Below are 18,719 nucleotides of genomic sequence, written 5' to 3' on the forward strand. Positions count from 1 at the left end.
TCAATTTCAATCTCATTAGCAAAAAGTAATCTTCATGAATATGCATTGACCTTGTCTTGGAAACATAGTAGCACAAAAAAGTTACTTAGAACAAATATGTCTGTGCAGGAAATCCTATTTCCAATGAATTCAAGATGTGCAATTCATCAGTGACATACATAGCTCTAAAAATCAATGCATTTACAGCCATAATTTTATACACCTCAAAAGATTAACATGATATTCAAATAAACTAGTAGTCCTACATATCTATTACCTCTTAAATTCAATATCAAACAGTGAAACTTTATACTCCAAGAGTCAGAAGAGCCAGATGGTGGTGGCACTTGCCTTTAATTCCAGCACTTGGGAGGCAGAGGCAGGCAGATCTCTGTGAGTTCCAGGCCAGCCTGGGCTACAGAGTGAGTTCCAGGAAAGGCACAAAGCTACACCGAGAAACCCTGTCTTGAAAAACAAAAATAAAAACAGAAAAAAAAGAGTCAGAAGAAACTTTTGAACAGAGAAGAAAATATTTCTGTAAATTTACAGAAATCCATAAAACCTGAAGCGTCTTAGGTGGAATGCTGTCAGTACCGGCTTAAAACGTTTTTTTATTTTATAAATGGACCTGGTGTGTTCTTCTCATCATTTTTCTGGCATCCTAACAGCAGACAAGGACATATTTTTCCAGTGGTGTCTACTTGGTAAAGTCTAAATAGGTCAGCAAAAGCTCTTCTTTCAATGAACATTTTGGAAGTCAGAACCTCCTTTATACTTCAAAATAGTTCCACTGGACAGTTGCCTAAAAGCAAACAAACTAGAAAGTGCCTGGCTCCGGGCTGAATGCTTACAGAGCCTAAGGAACAGCAAACCTCCGGTGTCTGCAGCGCAAATTCCTTCTTTAAAAAAGTAAACAACGTTTTTATTGATTCCTTGAGAATTTCATACAGTGTGTCTTTAATATATTCACGCCTCCCTCTTCACCCTCAACCCTTACATCTCTTACCATCCAACTTTGAGATTTCTTCTTTTAGTTTTTCTTTCCCCAATGAGTCCAGTGAAAATTCTTTGAAATATTTTATACTAAACTCCCAGTGTGCTTCAAAAGCCTCCTTTAATAGTCAGATAGTTGTACTTAATAATCTACCTCTGGCAGAGAATGTGATTTGGCTTTGTGGTTTTCAAATACATGCATGAAGAGTTTAGCATTTGGATAAGAAGGAAGGCAAGGAATGCTCTAAGGTTAGAATTTGATATAGAGACAACAGGAAGAGGACCTGGAAGATGATTTTCCCAAACTACCACAGCTAGGATGTATGGAGAACTGTCTGTCAAAAGTGGCCGACTGCATTTGTGCTTGGTCCTTTTGTAAGAGATGATACTGCTGTGCTGTTGATCTGAACTTTCACCTAAAGACACGCCATTGTCTGATAGTAAACGTTTTCACCATGTCTATACCATACTTTATTATGCAAAACCCATATGGCAACTGGAAGGACCCCACTCCTTGAGTGCTAGATAAAATTGTCCTGCTCCGTGAAAGTCCAAAACCCACCCTAGGGCTATGTCGATTTTCAGTTAATCATCTCAACACCCTTGCTGCTTTTGTGCCCTGCATCTAGGAACATATCTTTATTCCACTGTGTAAACACGATGCCTACTCACAAGGAATAAGTAGAACTGACAGGTCTCATTGGTAATGGATAACTAGAGAAAAGGTCACATCAGTCCACATCTTCAAAAATCTATCATGAACTAAATAAATGTCTTTGGTTCCTGCTACAAGGTGAGGTGGTCCTATGGGGTTGAGGTAACTAGGGGACACCCACAGGGAAGACCCCTGCCATGGACTAAGAGACAGATAATGAGTGTACCCAGGTGAGAGCATTTGACACCCACTGAGTTCTAAACAGTAGTCATGAATCTTCAACCTGTGAAGTTGTGCCCTAAACTCTTCATCTTGGAATAGGCCCAGACTGTTGTGGCATAAAACAGGAATGTTAAAAATAAAATAAAATTAATGAATGAAATGGGAGCCTAGAGAGATGATTTGGCAGTTAAGAACACTTGCTGCTCTTGCAGAGGGCCAGAGTTTAATTTCCAGTACCCAGATCAGGCATTCACAACAGCCTGCAACTCTGGCTGCAGGGAATCTACTCTTCTGGCCTCCCACTGCATGCATGTGGTGCACATACAGACAAACAGGCACACATGTATACATATAAATTTAAAATTTTAATATAAAAAATTAAAAATAGTAACATATGCACACCAACCAGCCATTAGAAATGATAACAAATAAAAGTAAATGGCCACAAATTTAGGTAAAACTAGAGGTAACTCTTCTACTCCTCTGGCGTGTTCCACAGCGTGATGAAGGAAAGTCAGCTCCAGGAAAGACAGAATGATATTCTAGGGGAGAGGTCAAATACAATGTTACAAGAAGCCCCAGAATACACACTTAAGTATTCTGAGAGTAGAGAAGACATAGTAAGAAAAAGGAGGCCCACACAGATACACACATGTGTCTTTATAGAGAAAAGCCTATGGAGAAATTAATCAGAAAACTGCTGAACACAACCTGTATTTCAACTCCCAAAATAAAAAATGGATGGGAGGAAGGAGAGGGAAGAAAGAGGAGAGGGGGAGGGAAGGGAAAAGAAACCTGACTGTGGCCTGAGGCCAATCTCTTGATAATTGAAATACAACTTTTAAATGTAATGCAGCCTCCTCATTAAATTCTAAACACTGGTTTGTTTTGAATTCTCAAAATACTTCCAGTTCCCCTCATGGAGGAGAATTAGCAATGATCCCATTTAAGAAGTAAGCCACGAGGGCAAAGAAAAAAGCATTAAGACAGGGCAGTCAGTATATACACTTAAAAGAGCCTTGTAACCTTGAATTAAGTGCAAAGCTAAATATGGTGTCTCATCTCATTGCTCTGCTCGGGAGCCAACACCACAGAAAAGTAAACTGAAACGAACAGGGTTCTTTGATTAATTTTCTAGTACAAGCAGTTAAAATATCACACTGGCAGTATGATTAAAATTACGACAGATGGAAATGATAGTATCTTCATAAAGATTCCAACATATCCTTGTGGGATCCAGAATGCTCTTATTTAAGTATCATAACTAATTTTAATATGATTTACATTTCTGCATCTGCTACTGCAATCAAGTTGCCTGGTTAGTGAGGGTGACTCATCTAATCCAGATCTAAGGTTCTATTACAAGAAAATTTCTATTCAAATTACTATATATTTCTGTGATAAGTGACAGTAGCTTTTATGGCTCTACTTTAATCAGGTAAAGTTTGTCTAATCCTCTAAAAGAAATTCTTTAAGTAAATAGCTTCACAGAATTTGATGTTGAGCCAAGCCAAGTAGTGCAGGCCAGCTGGAGTGGAGACTGAGGCAGGAGTGTCACAAATTTATGGACTGCCGGGACTATTAATCAGCTTTGAGGGAAGCCTGGGCAACATAGTGAGATTCGGTCTCAAAATACAAAAGTTAAAGGAGGACTGGAGATATCCGTGTCAGAGTGCTTGCACAGCATACACAAGGCCTACAGTCAATCGCTAATACAGCAAAAGCCAAAAAAAAAGTCTTAAATTGAAAATAATGTACAGTGCATTGGCATTTATTTAATACCTCTAACCAAATATGACAACTCAGTACTATGGTAGGTTAGAGTATCAGTTGCTTAGTCTCTACCATCATGGTTGAATGCCTAACTGGGGAGCTGTAGTTCAATGTCTACATCCCAGTAGGGTACCACACTGCACACCACTAGAGAAGATCAAATTCAAAGTGCAGCTTCTACTCAGCATGTATCACTTACAGACCACTGTAACATCAAAAAAAAAAAAAAAATTAAGGCAAACCGTAGTTTGACTTAAGTTGAGGGCCAGACTATACAAAATGCATATATAGCATCCAAAAATTCCCCAAAGTCTTATCCCATTTCAGCCTTAATTAAAATTAAAAAATATCACCTGTATTTCATAAACTCCAAAGTCCTGAAGCTAATTGTTTTAAAGATCTGAATTGGGTATAGATGGGGCTCTGAGCACAATCCTTTCTGAGCACAAATTCTCTCCACGTTCAGATTTGTGAAACTAACAGCACATGTAATTGGCCCCAAGCACACAGTGGAATGATAGGCATGGGATAATACTTCCAGATTTCATAGTTCCAAGCAATGGCACTATACAAAGAACTGTCGATCCCAAGAAAATTTGAAAGCCAGCCAGCCAAAGTCCAGGTCAAAAAAACTCAAAAATCTATGATGGCCTTTTCCACTCTGCTCTTTGATGGCTCATGTAAGTCATAATTCTTTATTTCTGAAAGGCAGCAGGTCCTTGTAATTCTACAGTGTCTTAGTCAGGTTTACTATTACTATGATTGCTATGATGAAACATAATGATCGAAAGCAAGCTGGGAAGGAAAGGGTTTATCAGTCTTACACTTCCAGATAACAGGCCATGACTGAAGGGAGTCAGAAAAGAAACTCAGGCAGGCCTGCAACATGGAGGCAGGAGCTGATGCTGAGGCCATGAAGGAGTGCTGCTTACTCTGGCTTGCTTCCCATGGCTTGCTTTCTTACAGAACCCAGGCCCACTGGCCCAGGGATGGCCCCACCCACAATGGGCTGGGCCCTCCTCCATCAATCACTAATTAAGAAAATGCCCTGTAGGCTTGCCTTCAGCCCAATCTTATGGAGACATTTTCTCAGTTGAGGTTCCCTCCTCTCTTTGAAGTTCCCTCCTCTCTGATGGCATAAAACTAGGCAGTACATATAGTTTTGCCAGCCTGTGTGTTAGTCTAGTCAAGTTACCCTAACAAAATCACCAGTACAGAGTAGCTTAGAAGAAATTTGCTGATGCCTTTTGGAGGTAGGACATTTAAATAAGGACATAGAAATAGGAGGTTCATGATGAGAATTACGCTCAGTTTTACGCAACATAGTTAAGTCCTAGTGAAGGGGAGCAGAAATGAGAAAGAAGGGCTTCCAAGTTGGAAAAGAAGATGTCAAATTGTCATCATTTATAGAGGACATGAATTTCCACAGATTGAAAACCTGAAAAGCTCTGTCTCAAAATTAGTTGAACTGAGGAATTAATTCAACAAACTTTCAGGACACAAAATCAACCTTAAAACTTCAGTAGCATAGCTATATATATATATATATATATATATATATATATATATTTTTTTTTTTTTTTTTTTTTTTTGGTTTTTCGAGACAGGGTTTCTCTGTGTAGCTTTGCGCCTTTCCTCGAACTCACAGAGATCCGCCTGCCTCTGCCTCCCGAGTGCTGGGATTAAAGGCATGCGCCACCACCGCCCGGCACATAGCTATATTTTAAGAGCAAATTATCTGAAATAAAAAAAACAAGAGTGCAACCATGGTTGTCATAATTTCAAAAATAGAAAAATAGTAATATTAAGAAATTAATTTAATCAAAGATGAAAATTTTCTATAATGGAAATTATAAAATACTGATGAAAAATCAAGGAGGATTCAAAAAGTGGACAGCCATCACATATTAATGAATTGGAAGAACAAATCTTGTTAAAATATCCATACAACCCACAGTGGTTTAGAAATTTCACGGAATACATATTTTTAAAAGATCATCTGTATTTAGCTAGAAAAATATTTAAAATTTATATATAGAACCATGAAAATAATTTCAGATCATCAAGGTCTAGAGCAAAATAACAAAGCAGAAGGCTTGGCTTCAAAATGTACTAAAAGGCAGTAGGGTATGAATTACATTTGTCACCACTGTGTTCTAGCTAGTTTTCTGTCTCCAGATGAAATGCAGACCAAAACCAACTTAAGGAAAAAAGAGTTTCTTTGGAGGTAGGGCCTCACTCTATGACTCTATATGGCCTGGAACTCACTATGTAGACCAGGTTGGCCTTGAACTAACAGAGATCTGCCTGCTTCTGCCTCCTGGGTTATGGGATTAAAGGCGTGTGCCACCACACCTGGCTGAAAGGTGTATTTGGCTTACAGGTTACAGTCCACCTTCAAGGGAAGCCAGAGAAAGAGCTCAGGGCAGAATCTTAGTGGCAAGGAGCAAAGCAAGACCCAGGAGGGCGGCTTACTGACTTCCTTCTTTTACCTTGCTCAACTTTCTTTTTTAAACAGTCCAGGCCCACCTGTCTAAGAACAGTACCACTCACCATTGGCTAGGTCCTTTTAAACCAATTAACAATCAAGAAAACGCCCCCACAGACACGCTTACAGGCCAATCTGGTGGAGGCAATTTGGACTCCCTCTTCCCAGGGAACTCTAATTTGTGTCAAGTTGACAGATACTAACCAACACTTTGGGACAAAGGAAGTCGTCCATCATGACAAGAAAGGTGTGACTAATACACCAGCTTGATAAATACAAGAAGACAATAATATCTTACAGCTCCTTCTTACATGGTACCAACCAGGAAGCAGGGAGCTAGACACTATACCAGAAGCAGGCCAGTGTACAACCTTCAAGGTCCACCCTTAATGCTCTATATCTGACAGCTGAATTCCATGTCCAAAATGATCCATAACCACCCAAAATGGTAACACTAGCTGAGGACACAGTATTCAAACAAATGACTCCATGGAGGCATTTCATATTCAAATCATAATAGTCTACCACCAGCCACCAAGAGTTCATGGCAATCTTGTAATGTAAAATCCATTCAGTCCAATTGTTAAAATCCCCAAAGTTTTAATTGTTCAAAAATGCAAAGTCTCTTCTAACACTCAAACTCTTAGCTGTGGACCCCAGTAAAATAAAAAAAACAAGCTGTAATGTAAAATGGAAGAATAAACATTCCTGTTGTAAAAGTGAGGGATTGGAGAACGGCAAGGGAAGACTGAACTGAAAATAGATCAAAACTTGTCAGGACAAGCACCAAACCTAAAAGCTCCAAATCCAACATCTGGAACTCATGATGGTATTATCTAGGATCCAGTGTGCTTGGGTAGCCCTTCCCCTGCACCTCTGCCAGCTGAAACACGTTTAGACTCTGCTAGGCAGACTCCACTCATTGCCTGACACTTTTCACAGCAGACTTTCTCCATCCCTGTTATGGTGGTTTGAGTGGCACTATTAGGAGGTGTGGCTTTGTTGGAGTAGGTATGGCCTTGTTGGAGGAAGTGCGTCACTGTGGAGGCAGGCTCTGAGGTCTCATATATGCTCAAGCCAGGCCCAGTGTCTTAGATTACTTCCTGTTGCCTGTGAGTCAAAAATGTAAGAACTCTCAGCTCCTTCTCTAGCAACATGTCTGCTTGCATACTAATTTGCTTCCTGCCATGACGATAATGGACTAAACCTCTGAACTGTAGGTGAGCCACCACAATTAAAGGTATTCCTTTATGAGTTGCCACGGTCATGGGATGGTAGTTGGAGCTCTCCTGCGTCCTGGCCTGCCTGCGGTTGGAACAAATCTCTCCCATTTGTGTACCCCAAGTAAACACACAGAGGCTTATATTAATTAAAACTGCTCCACCATTAGCACAGGCCTACCACTGACTAGCTCTTACATTTAAACTCAGCCCATTTCTGTTAATCCATATGTTGCCACGTGTTCCATGGCTTTACCTGTGTGCCGTTACATGCAGCTCCCTGGACAGTGGGCTGGCATCTCCTGATTCAGCCTTCCACTTCCCAGAATTCTCTTCTCTGCTTGCCCCCCTCTATACTTCCTGCCTGGCTACTGGCCAATCAGCATTTTATTTATCAACCAATCAGAGCAACACATATTCACAGCGTACAGAAAGACATTCCCCCATCGTGGGATCTCTTCACAACAATAGAAACCCTAACAAAGACACCTGCCATCACCAATAACCTGCTATCACCTTGATAACTTAGGTTCCATCTTCGCAGTTTCCCACATAAGATTCTCACAGCCTCTCAGTAGAATTTTACCTGCTGCACATTTCCTGGACTTTAAGCTTTTCTTCAGAACCTAGGTGCAAGCCACTATGCCCCCCTAATACTTGCACTCTGCCTATCTGCACATCTATCACCGCATGGACAAGGATCAACACATCTGTCAGTTCAAGATGTAGCCTGCCCCCTTTGATCACAATTGTAGCAACATCCAAGAGCCTGTGTGGCTGAACCATGGAAAACCCTTCTTTAGGCAACTTTCTGGGGCAGGGTACCCTAGAGGGCCATTGTTTGTTTAGGGACTCTTTTGCCAGGCACTCTCCTTTTCAATGAAAAATTCTCAAAAGAGGCTTGCATTGTATTGTCCTCAAGGTATCTTCTGTATTATCTAACACAAAATCCCCAGTTTCTCTTTAATGGTGTTAATCTGTTTGACAATTATAGCAACTTTGTCCACACATACCTTGTCCACAACATTAAACTCATGCGTGCTTTTTTTTCCTCACCAAACTGCACATTTTTCACATCTTTATGCTCCACCTTTTGATCAGAATTCTCACTATAAGCTTAGTTGTAATCAGCGAACAATAGCCATGCCACAGTCTAAATGCTATATTGTCTTGAAATTTCTTACACTATTATTTTAAAATTCAGCCTCACTTAAATTTTCAGGATATGGTAGGACATAGACACATTCTTTCCCAGAATAGGAATAGTATGGTGATATTTTATTTGTGCTGAAATGTGATTTTATTTGTATGTTAATAAATAAAGTTGCCTGGGGATCAGAGCTAAAAGCAAGCCATTTAGCAGAAGTCCGGCAGTGGTGGCACACGCCCTTAATCCGATCACATGGCAAGCAGAGTCTCTGTGTGGTCAAGGACACAGCCAAGCAGCAACCCGAACCTTTAATCCCAGTACCAACCATAGAGACCTGGAGGTCTGTACAGACAGGTAGTGACGAGGAAATCATGTGGTTGGGTTTAGAGCCAATGAGAAGGTAGAACAGAAAGGCAATAAAAAGACAGGTCACATAGGAGAAGGTCTCTCTCTCAGGGGAAGGACGACAGTGAGTGGTAAGCTAAAGGCTATTGGCTAGTGCTCTGATCTGTTGGGCTTTTAACTCTGTATTTGGCTCTGTGTTTCTTATTTAATAAGACCATTTAGAATTTCGTCTACAGAGCAGTAACATGAACAGGCCCTAGTCAAATCCCTGAAAGCGTTGATTCTTTCTCTATGAAATTTGGAGAGGCTGGCCTTAATTCTCGGGGATTTCTGAAGGTCTTCATTCCTACCAGAGGGACTTGTGAAGCTCTTCTAAAAGCATCCACTTTGCAGTCCAAACTCTTCCACGTTCCTTCCACAAACCAGTCGCTACAAACCACACAGTCAGATTTCTTCACAAAAAATGACCTAATTCCTTGACACCAATTTTCTATATTAATCACCTGCCTCTTCACTGTGACCAAATACTTGACAGCAACAAATCAGAGTTCATTCTGCTTCACAGTTCTGAGTGGTAGTGAAGGAACGGATGCTAGAGACGTTTGGCCAATGATGGCAGAATTGTGAGCCAACTGTTTGTTACACAGTGCTGACCAGGAAGCGAAGAGCTAGGCCAGAGATAAGCCAACTGAAATTCTCAAGGTCCACACCAATAGCCCTATGTCCACCAGGTAGGCCCCATGTCTGAGAGGTTCCACAACCTCCCAAAACAGTGTCACCATCTGGGAACAAAGTGTCCAAACACATGAAGCCATGGAGAAAATTTTACACTCAAACCATAACATGTAATAATAATAATAACAATAATAATAATAATATAGCATGATATTAGCATGAAAACAGACACAGCTGGAAAGGGGTTTGAGTGTTTGTATCATAAAGAAATTATGAGCAATAAATAGGTTTAACCCAGTTTAAACACTCTGTTATGTTGACATGGGTTAAAGCATTACATGGTACCAAAATAATGTTTGCCATATTGATGTTTTATGTATAAGAAGCAGGGGGCAAGAAAATAGAGAAATGTGAAATGAGGATGTCCAGCATGATTAATGCTGCCCAGACTTAATTGTGGTCAGAAGGATGGTTGAACCGTGAAACGCTGGAGTTTTCTCCAGCGGTTGTATTAAAACAGATTCTCATGAGCAGAGGATTGAATCAAGGGAGGTGAGGGTGGAGGTGAAATCTCAGACACACTCCAGCCTCTGAACTGTATCTGAAGCATTTTCTTCATATCTAAAGCATCTCTTCCATAAGGAAGAGTACTTTTTAATTATCCATGGGCATGTATTATTCAAAGACTCTGTCTTTGAACCATAATTCATGCTCAAGTCCCTAGGATTTGAAAGTACAGAGGAGAACTTATTAAGAATTTGAACACTCTGCTTGGGAGGTAGTTGAGGGTGCATGAAAGGCTGCTTTCTTTAGATGTGATGTACTTTATTATGAAGGCTGATTCTTGCTCACTGCAACACTCCAAAGGGACTAAACATATTAATCTAATTATGATGTTCACAAAACTCCTAGCAGACATTCCGCAAACCTCAGTTATTTTCAGAAGTTCTGGTTTCAAATTGAATTTCAAGTGTGATAAAATTCTCCTTCCCATTTTTTAATTTGTATTAAAAAATTTTATACCGTGTATTTTGATCATATTATCCTCCTCAATGTCTCCCTCTTTGTTTTGTTTTGGAATTTTTTGTCTTATTGATTTTCTTGTTTGTCCATTTGTTTCCCTTTCCTATTTTATAAACTGAAATAAAGACATTTTAAGCTTATCCAAAAATGACCATCCTTCTTCCTCTGTGTAGCTTAAATTTCAAAAACTGTAAAATGTTACATACTTTTATTTATATCCAAAGATACAAAAATAATGAATTTCATTTGAATACTTCTGAACACAATAAAGGAGAAAAATGAAATCATTTTATTTTTTTCCCCCAATACCTTTCAAACACTGTCAAATTTCCCTTTCCAGCTATCCCAGGCAGTTCTCACAGCTTTCTGGTCACTTTGAATATTTAAACATTCCAGGCCAGTCTAGGCCAGTTTACTACTTCAGATCCTGTCTTCCACTTTGTATGCACATCCTCATCTTGCAAAGCACTAGCTAGTCATAGTCTGAAGGACATGGAGTGTGCCCATGACAAAGTGACTGCTCCTTCACTCCTTCGAAGCTATGTGAATGTATTATATTGAAAATACGAGGTGGTAGCTAACACGGAGACCAAGACGGTAAGTACTCATCAAATATCCATGTCCTTGTATGCATTCTGAAGGCCTCATGTATCCATCGAGGAGAGAGGCGATTAGTCCTGAGCAAATGAGTGTGAGCAGAATACAGGTCTAGTCTGGTCTATTCTTTCTGATCTGTTCTGGGCAGATGAAATCAAGTGTACCTTCCACGTTACACACTCTCTATGGCTATCAGACCAAAGACAGAATGCTTGCCTCCTTCATGGGATCACTGAACATTCAGTCCTGGAGACTGGCCCCCTGGGTTGCCATTAAAAAGGAACAGTGCAAGAAAGCTGCCAGCCAACTGCTGGGCATAAAATGAACGACATGAAAGTGTGGCGGCCTCTGCTAAGCCACTAAGAGACCAGTATTTATTTGCTAGGACAGTTTCATCTATTCCAACCTGGTTGGCACAACAAGCCTGGGAGACGACACAGAGCAGACAGAAATCAGGCTACACTGGAAACCTCTGGACAGAGGACAGGAGGATAGACCGATTGTGTGAAAGTATAATGAACTCATATGAACTTTCATACACAGGGGTGAGAAGGAGCCAGGAAAGAGGAACGGCGACGGAAGGAACAGGAGAAAGTGGATCTGTTTCATGTGGAGATGAAAGGTTGAGATTAATTATAGAAATGAAAAGGCATGTTTTTGAAGGAATCCTTGCTCAGAGACAAGAGCAAATGAAATAACCTGAGAGACTAGTTAGAAGAATTATGAAAAGGGCTGCAGAAAACCTATTTAATTAAGAAACATGGACCATTTTGCTTATTTCCTGACAGAGGTGTAATCAAAGGAATTTCCAAGTGACTGAGTTTCTATTACTCTTCTTGCACGCTTAAATTTATTCAGCTTTATCCTCCACAGACCACACATAATACTTATTCTTAATTTATGGTAAGCCTAATATCTTCTAAATCTTACATGCTTTTAATGCAGCTCTAGGCACAGTTACTCATGCTCCATGCACACTAGCAACACTAGAAACTCAGATTGGGAGCTGCACAAGTTTGCGAGAGTTTCCCAACCTGAACTGAATAGAAATCCAAGAGCATTAGTCACAGGTTTTACAGAAAGGTGATTTGTTTGAGCCGAGCCATCAAGTGGAAGGGAAAAAAAATCTAAAGAATCTGAGACATCGTTGGCAAGATATAACTTACAGAAAACTGTGTTCTCTCTCTGCTTTGCATTAAAGAAATAGAAAATGGATGGAGAGAATACGCAGAAATGTACCAGCTCCTAAATTTTGGAAAGTTGTAATATCTCTTCCCTCCTGTCTCTTTTCACTCTCTCACTAAATTTTTAAACTGTAATTACCAAATTAGAAGATGTGTAGACACGCAAGTTTACTGTTCTTAAAATTTTAATCAATATAGAGACTTACAAATACCAATTTACTTTATATACAACAGTATCAGTCTTTAGAAAGAGGCGGTGTTCTGGTGTCAGTGGACCCATCAATTGGCTAGACTTTAGCATCTTCAAATGTTGCTTTAAGAACACTGAATAACAGTCAGTTGGTTCCCCATGCATTTGATAACTACTTAATCCCGTCTGTTCTTCCTTTAAAGTTTGTTTATATCTGCCCACTTCTTTCCTCATACTGTATCACACTCTATTTAAATTTCTCATTACCCTACTGTTAGATCTGGTAGTTCTCCAGACTTCCCATCACAGGCTATGATAAAGTCCCTTTCAGGTATTATCTTCATTATAATGTTTTCAGATATTAGCTTCATTATAACTGTTATATAACATTTTATATATAACATGTGTTGTGTTGTTATATAAAGTTAGCTCCAAGTTTAAAGTCTTAAAAACCTTTGGCGCCTCCCCATCATGTACATAGGTTATGTACATGTATTCATAAGAGGCCACAAGACCATTTTAAAAGGCACTAAAATTCTGTACAATCTTTCAAATGATGCACATTTTTTGTTGGTGACAAGATCCAGTTTTCTGAATCCTCCTTGAAGCCCTAAAAAGAATTATAAACATATGTCTATCAGGTAAAATCAAAATTCAATGACCAGCATTCAAGAGATGAAGTCAAAGCTGGGCATGGTAGTGTACACCTTTAATCCCAACACTTACAAGGCAGAAGCAGGTACGTCTCTGTGAATTCATGGCTGTCCTAGTGAGTTCCAGTCCCAACATGGTGAGCTGTCTCAAAAAAAAAAAAAGAGGAAGAAAACAAAACAAAACAAAAAATATGTGAGATGGAGTCGAAGGGCTGGAACCAGAGAGACATCTCAATGGATAAAGTCAAATGTTTGCTGTGCAAACAGGACGACCTGGGTTTGGACATCCAGAACCTGTGGAAATGAGGAGGTATTGATGCGCACCTGTGACCCCAGCAGGCAGGCAGATCCCAGGTGCTCACAGACTGGCCAACTAGCATGGACCTGTCTATGCTATTGCCCACCACACTTCTAGGAACAAGTGTGACAAAAGCGTTGGCAACAGGAAACTTTCATTCAGAGTATTTAAATCATCCAGTTCTTCTGAATCTATATAATATCAAATGGAAGTTCACAAGCAGTCACACAGAAATCAACGACAGGTGTGACTCTTACAAATAGACAATCCTGGAAGACTATGTAGAAACCCTGTTCACATACAACCAGTGGAAAGACAAAGGCTTGCTCATCAATACGCGTGTAGCTAAGAATACTGTACCCTTCATTTAGTTGAATATGTATAAAAGTTAGGGGGAGAAAAGGGAAAGCCTGGTGTCTCTCTCAGTACCTGGGCCATTCACTGCCATTCACTGCCCAGCCCCACTAATAGTTGTTTGGATGATCTTTTAGGACAAGCATCCTAGGACTAGAAACTCTAGTCATGCCTCCTGAAGGTCATAGCCACTTAATTAGCCTCTCTGAGCCTTCATAAGCCTCACTGGGAGACTTTCTGACTCTCCTGCTAGCCTTTCCTCTGCATTTTTATGTTCTAATTTGACCTTTCTCAACCATCCACACTGGCAGCTCTCTGCTGCCCCCTTCTGTTATCAGTCTATAACTACCATAGCAGCCTGGTCATAAGTCTTGCTCAAAACCCATGACTTGGGTCTTTCTCTTCTAGCCTGAGAGTTTCTTTGAAATGTGGATACCTCATGCTGAGCACTTTGATTTGGCTCCAGAAATAACGTGCTCCCCTAAATTTTCTTCATAACTTCTGACTCAACACTTGAGAATTGTTATGAATCTCTTCTTGTTTGTTTGTTTGTTTGTTTTTCGAGACAGGGTTTCTCTGTGTAGCTTTGCGCCTTTCCTGGATCTCACTCTGTAGACCAGGCTGGCCTCGAACTCACAAAGATCCTCCTGCCTCTGCTTCCCGAGTGCTGGGATTAAAGGCATGCGCCACCACCACCCAGCATGAATCTCTTCTTTATCTCACAGACAATGAACAGATTCAAAGAGACAACTCGAGAAATCTGCCTCCTTTCCTGATCTGATGAATTCTTATGAGAAAACCATACCCTTACAAACTCCCAAGTCTTGATGGAAGCTGTCTATTCCCATTGCAAGTTGTAGCATTTCACTTCCATGGAAGTCCTAATTTGTTCTGTTTTTCTTTCCAAGACCTGTGTATGTACATCTCTGGGCTAAAGTTAACCTCCTGCCTTATCTGACCCTGGTATTCAACTGACTAGATCATGCGACTCAAACTTCTATGGGGTAAATCATGTACGCTGTCCTAAGAAGGGCAAACTATTATTTTCCATGTATATATCCAGAAATACATTGATGGAGATTCATCAAAACTGGAAAAAATGTATTTAATCACATCTAAAGAACAGGAAACTATGCACACAAACTGAGATAATAGCGAAAGTAGACATATATGTATATATAGGTATGGACATTGGCAAGGAGTTTTCTATAGTATCCTCCACCCTAGATCATATGATGGTGAGTTGAAATTTGCTAAGAAAACAAAACAACAACAACAGAAAACCCAGATCTTTTCCTTCAGAATGCCATTGCCCCAACAACAAACTTGTTGACTTTCTTTGGTAAACATGGTAGAATTTGATCCTGTGTTCACCCTCCATCATCACCACCATACAGCCCTACTTAACAATAAACAACCAAACAGCTTATAAACACACATGGCCATCGGTCTATTTTCTACAGGGACACAAAGCCTCACCATCACTTACCAACCACAGGATCTATTCAGGGTTAATTTTTAAGCTTACGTGTTCTAAACTCATCCATAGTAATAACATTTTGGTTCATTTGAATATAAATTCAGCAACTGAGTATATCTGGGGGTTGGTTTATTAAAATCCTTACCTGAGTTATCGCTGAAGAGGTTACCTACATCTCTAACATGACTTTTCTAAATGTAAATGTACTTTTACTGAGAAGTGAGCTAAAATGAGTCCACAATAAAAAAATCCCCTCATCTCTCTCTTTTAAACAACTGTATCTTATTTTACACTTTAAATTGACCTTGGACATTTTCCACTTTTTTTGGAAGCGATATTTCACTTTTATTTTAAAGTTCGTCGTTCCTCAATATTAAATGGTGCTCATCACTTTTTTATAGATCCGTTAGCCTTTAGTTTGGCTTTAATGTTAGAATAAAAATGGACCTTCATGACTTTTCTTAATATCCTTTTAGTCTATTAATATGCCAACAGAAAGTACATGGGAGGATGTAAGTGAAGGTCTGAAGCTGGGGTCAAAAGGATCAGGGAATTTCCCATCATGCTTGCCGTACAAAACATAAAGGAAGCCCAAAGACAAGAACCCGGATGTCCCAGGAGCTGGTGCATGCAGGGAACACAAGCTTTCACACCACACAGTGATCTGTTCCTTCCGTTATCATCTATGTCGGTGTTACCTGAAGGAGGAAAAGGAGAAACTGTAAATTATATTAGTTTTCTAATTTTAATAAAGCATTTTTTCTGTCACTGAATTAAACCAGCTGATTGGATCAAATTTTATGTTGCCAGTTTTATCGAAGTAGATTATTCTGAAGTATGTGGAGCTTGTTATGAAATATAACATTCTTACTTATAACACAATTTTAAAATAGCATCATTAGAATGTTGCCAGAGGATGAAGACATTAATAACATTGGGCTTTACATATCCTAAGAAAGGAGACAGGCTATTCTTGACTTTGAATGTGACAGACAGAATTTCATCAATCATATAAACAAGAACATGGTACAGAGACCCATCACTATTCAAAACTGTCTCTAATTCGTTAAAGTTTAATTTAAAACAGTGACTATAGCTGGGTGGTGATGGTGCTTGTGCACGCCTTTAAATCCAGCACTTGGGAGGCAGAGTCAGTTGGATCTCTGTGAGTTCGAGGCCAGCCTGGTCTACAGAGCGAGTTCCAGGACAGGCACCAAAGCTATACTCGAAAAAACAAACAACCAAAAAAACAGTGACTATAACCACCATTTTATATGTGTATGTACCAACTTAAATTTGAATATTGTTATTATTACTGAAAAAAATTACCAGATTCTTGAGTTGTCTTCTGTCTATATTAGAAACATGACTATTTTTTAAAAATCAACTGTCAAATTATAAGCTGTTTAGAACTAGTAATAAGTCAATGTGTCTTGCATTCCCCCATTTTTTCCCATTTCGGGCAGTCAACATAAAAAAATGACTGAGAAATTCATAAAAATTTTATTTAAGTACATAGTTCTGTGCTTTGAATTCAAGAATAAACATAAAGTTTAATCATTAACTTATTGATGATTCTAAACATTTCTTAGTCATCTGTGCACTAACTCTCCGCAGGGAACCAGGAATTTCTCCAGTGTTACCACTAGATGGCAGAGACTTGGATACTCATCCACCTAAAAGTATGTTCAATCTTAAAGCTCAGGAGGCCTCCTCTACCACACACAAAGAAGTACAGGCAACTAAGGAAGGCTGAGAGTGCCCATCCCCAGGGAAGGGCACACTGACTGGTTATCCAATACCAAATAGTCAGTCCTGAAACACATATGTGCAAGTAACATTATATAGAGTGAGCAAGTTGTGTTTATGTATGTAGGAATATATATGAATATAAATATACATGTATGTATGTAACAACAACTAATGAACAAAGAGACCATGAATTTGAAAATGAGCAAGGAGAGGTATATAGGAGGGTTTGAAGGGAGGAAAGAGAGGAAGAAATAAAATGCAATTTTATTGTAATTAAAACACAAAAGAAAAAAATGTAAAAAGTAATGTTAAATAAGACACAAAATCCCTGTGGGTGTAGTGGACATCAAAAAATTTATAATACCTTGAGTCAAAGAAAAAAAGAAGAATTAATAAGGCATTTTCCTTATATCAGATTTAACTTTCCCACATGAAAATTTAGGATAGCAGAATTTTATAGATTAGCATGTATGGGGCTAAGGAAGAAAAGTGGTGGTAAAAATACAATGTTTTCTGTTAAATTTATCTATTTTTACTGTAATAAATATTACAACAGAATAGTAATGGGAAGAACTATAAAAACTAACCCGTGGTACCCTTTCAAATTCTATATACGTATGTATAAATTACATACACAGGCAACTCTTGGGAGCACACAGCTACGAGTTAGTTATAAATTGAAAACATGTGGACGGGGTGCTTAGGGAGCACTCTGCGTGGCCTACAGAGTGGCAGGCAGGGGTAAGCTAGTCTCAATGGAAGGGACCCAGTGACTGGCTTCCTGCTAGGCGTCATAAGGGAGTTTAACAAGAACCTAAGACCCTCCACCCTAATTTCCTGTTGGTGGAGAAAGATTCCACCATCAATGAGATTGAAAACATTTTCAGGCAGTTTCTAAACCGGGATGACATTGGCATCATTCTCATCAACCTGTCCATCGCAGAGGGGGTTTCTGCATGCCCTTGGTACCCACCAGCAGCACTCTGTTCCAGCGGTCCCCTCCAAGGAGCCTCTCTATGACTCAGAAAAAGACTCCATTCTGCACAGTACCAAGGGCATGTTCACTGCCGAAGAACTCCGCTATGGCTCCTCCGCCCTCAACACCCCTCTCACTATGAGGCCTGTACCAGTTTGCCATCCTCTCCTTAAGTTCCAAGCCTTGGTTTCTGGCTCCTCCCCTTCTTCTTCACTGAAAGACTCTGAAGCTGTTGGGGATCTGCTGTTCAGGCTGTGACCGGTTAGGGAAAGAAAGCTCAACCATCTTCCCTCACCACTCTTCCCCGGGCTGTTGAGCAGTGTCATTATTTGATATTAAAGGAATAGTCTACTCTCCAGAAAAAAAGAAAAAAAGATAGAAAGAAAATATATGAGGGCAGCGGTGGTGCACGCCTTTAATCCCAGCACTCGGGAGGCAGAGCCAGGCTGATCTCTGTGAGTTCGAGGCCAGCCTGGTCTACAGAGCTAGATCCAGGACAGGTACCAAAACTACACAGAGAAACCCTGTCTCAAAATCCCAATTAAAAAAAAAAAGAGCAACTATTAAACAATTAAAATGTCTCTAAATTTAGTTAATTAATTATAAATCACCATACTAATTTTCACTGCCATTTTAGTAACAGTTTTATTGAGGAAAAAACTCACCTGTATATTCAACCATTGAAACTGCACAATTCAAAGATTTCATACAA

General features: G+C 39.6%; 1 pseudogene; it reads left to right on the forward strand.

Moving 5' to 3' along the window:
• LOC128113932 (V-type proton ATPase subunit F-like) overlaps positions 1-18,265 on the forward strand; it is a 38,532-nt pseudogene extending 20,267 nt beyond the window's left edge.
• The last annotated feature ends 454 nt before the right edge of the window (positions 18,266-18,719 follow it).

This window comes from Peromyscus californicus, unplaced genomic scaffold (assembly GCF_007827085.1).
Source record: "Peromyscus californicus insignis strain IS unplaced genomic scaffold, ASM782708v3 Scaffold_19__1_contigs__length_69161282, whole genome shotgun sequence".
Classification (NCBI taxonomy): Eukaryota; Metazoa; Chordata; class Mammalia; order Rodentia; family Cricetidae; genus Peromyscus; species Peromyscus californicus.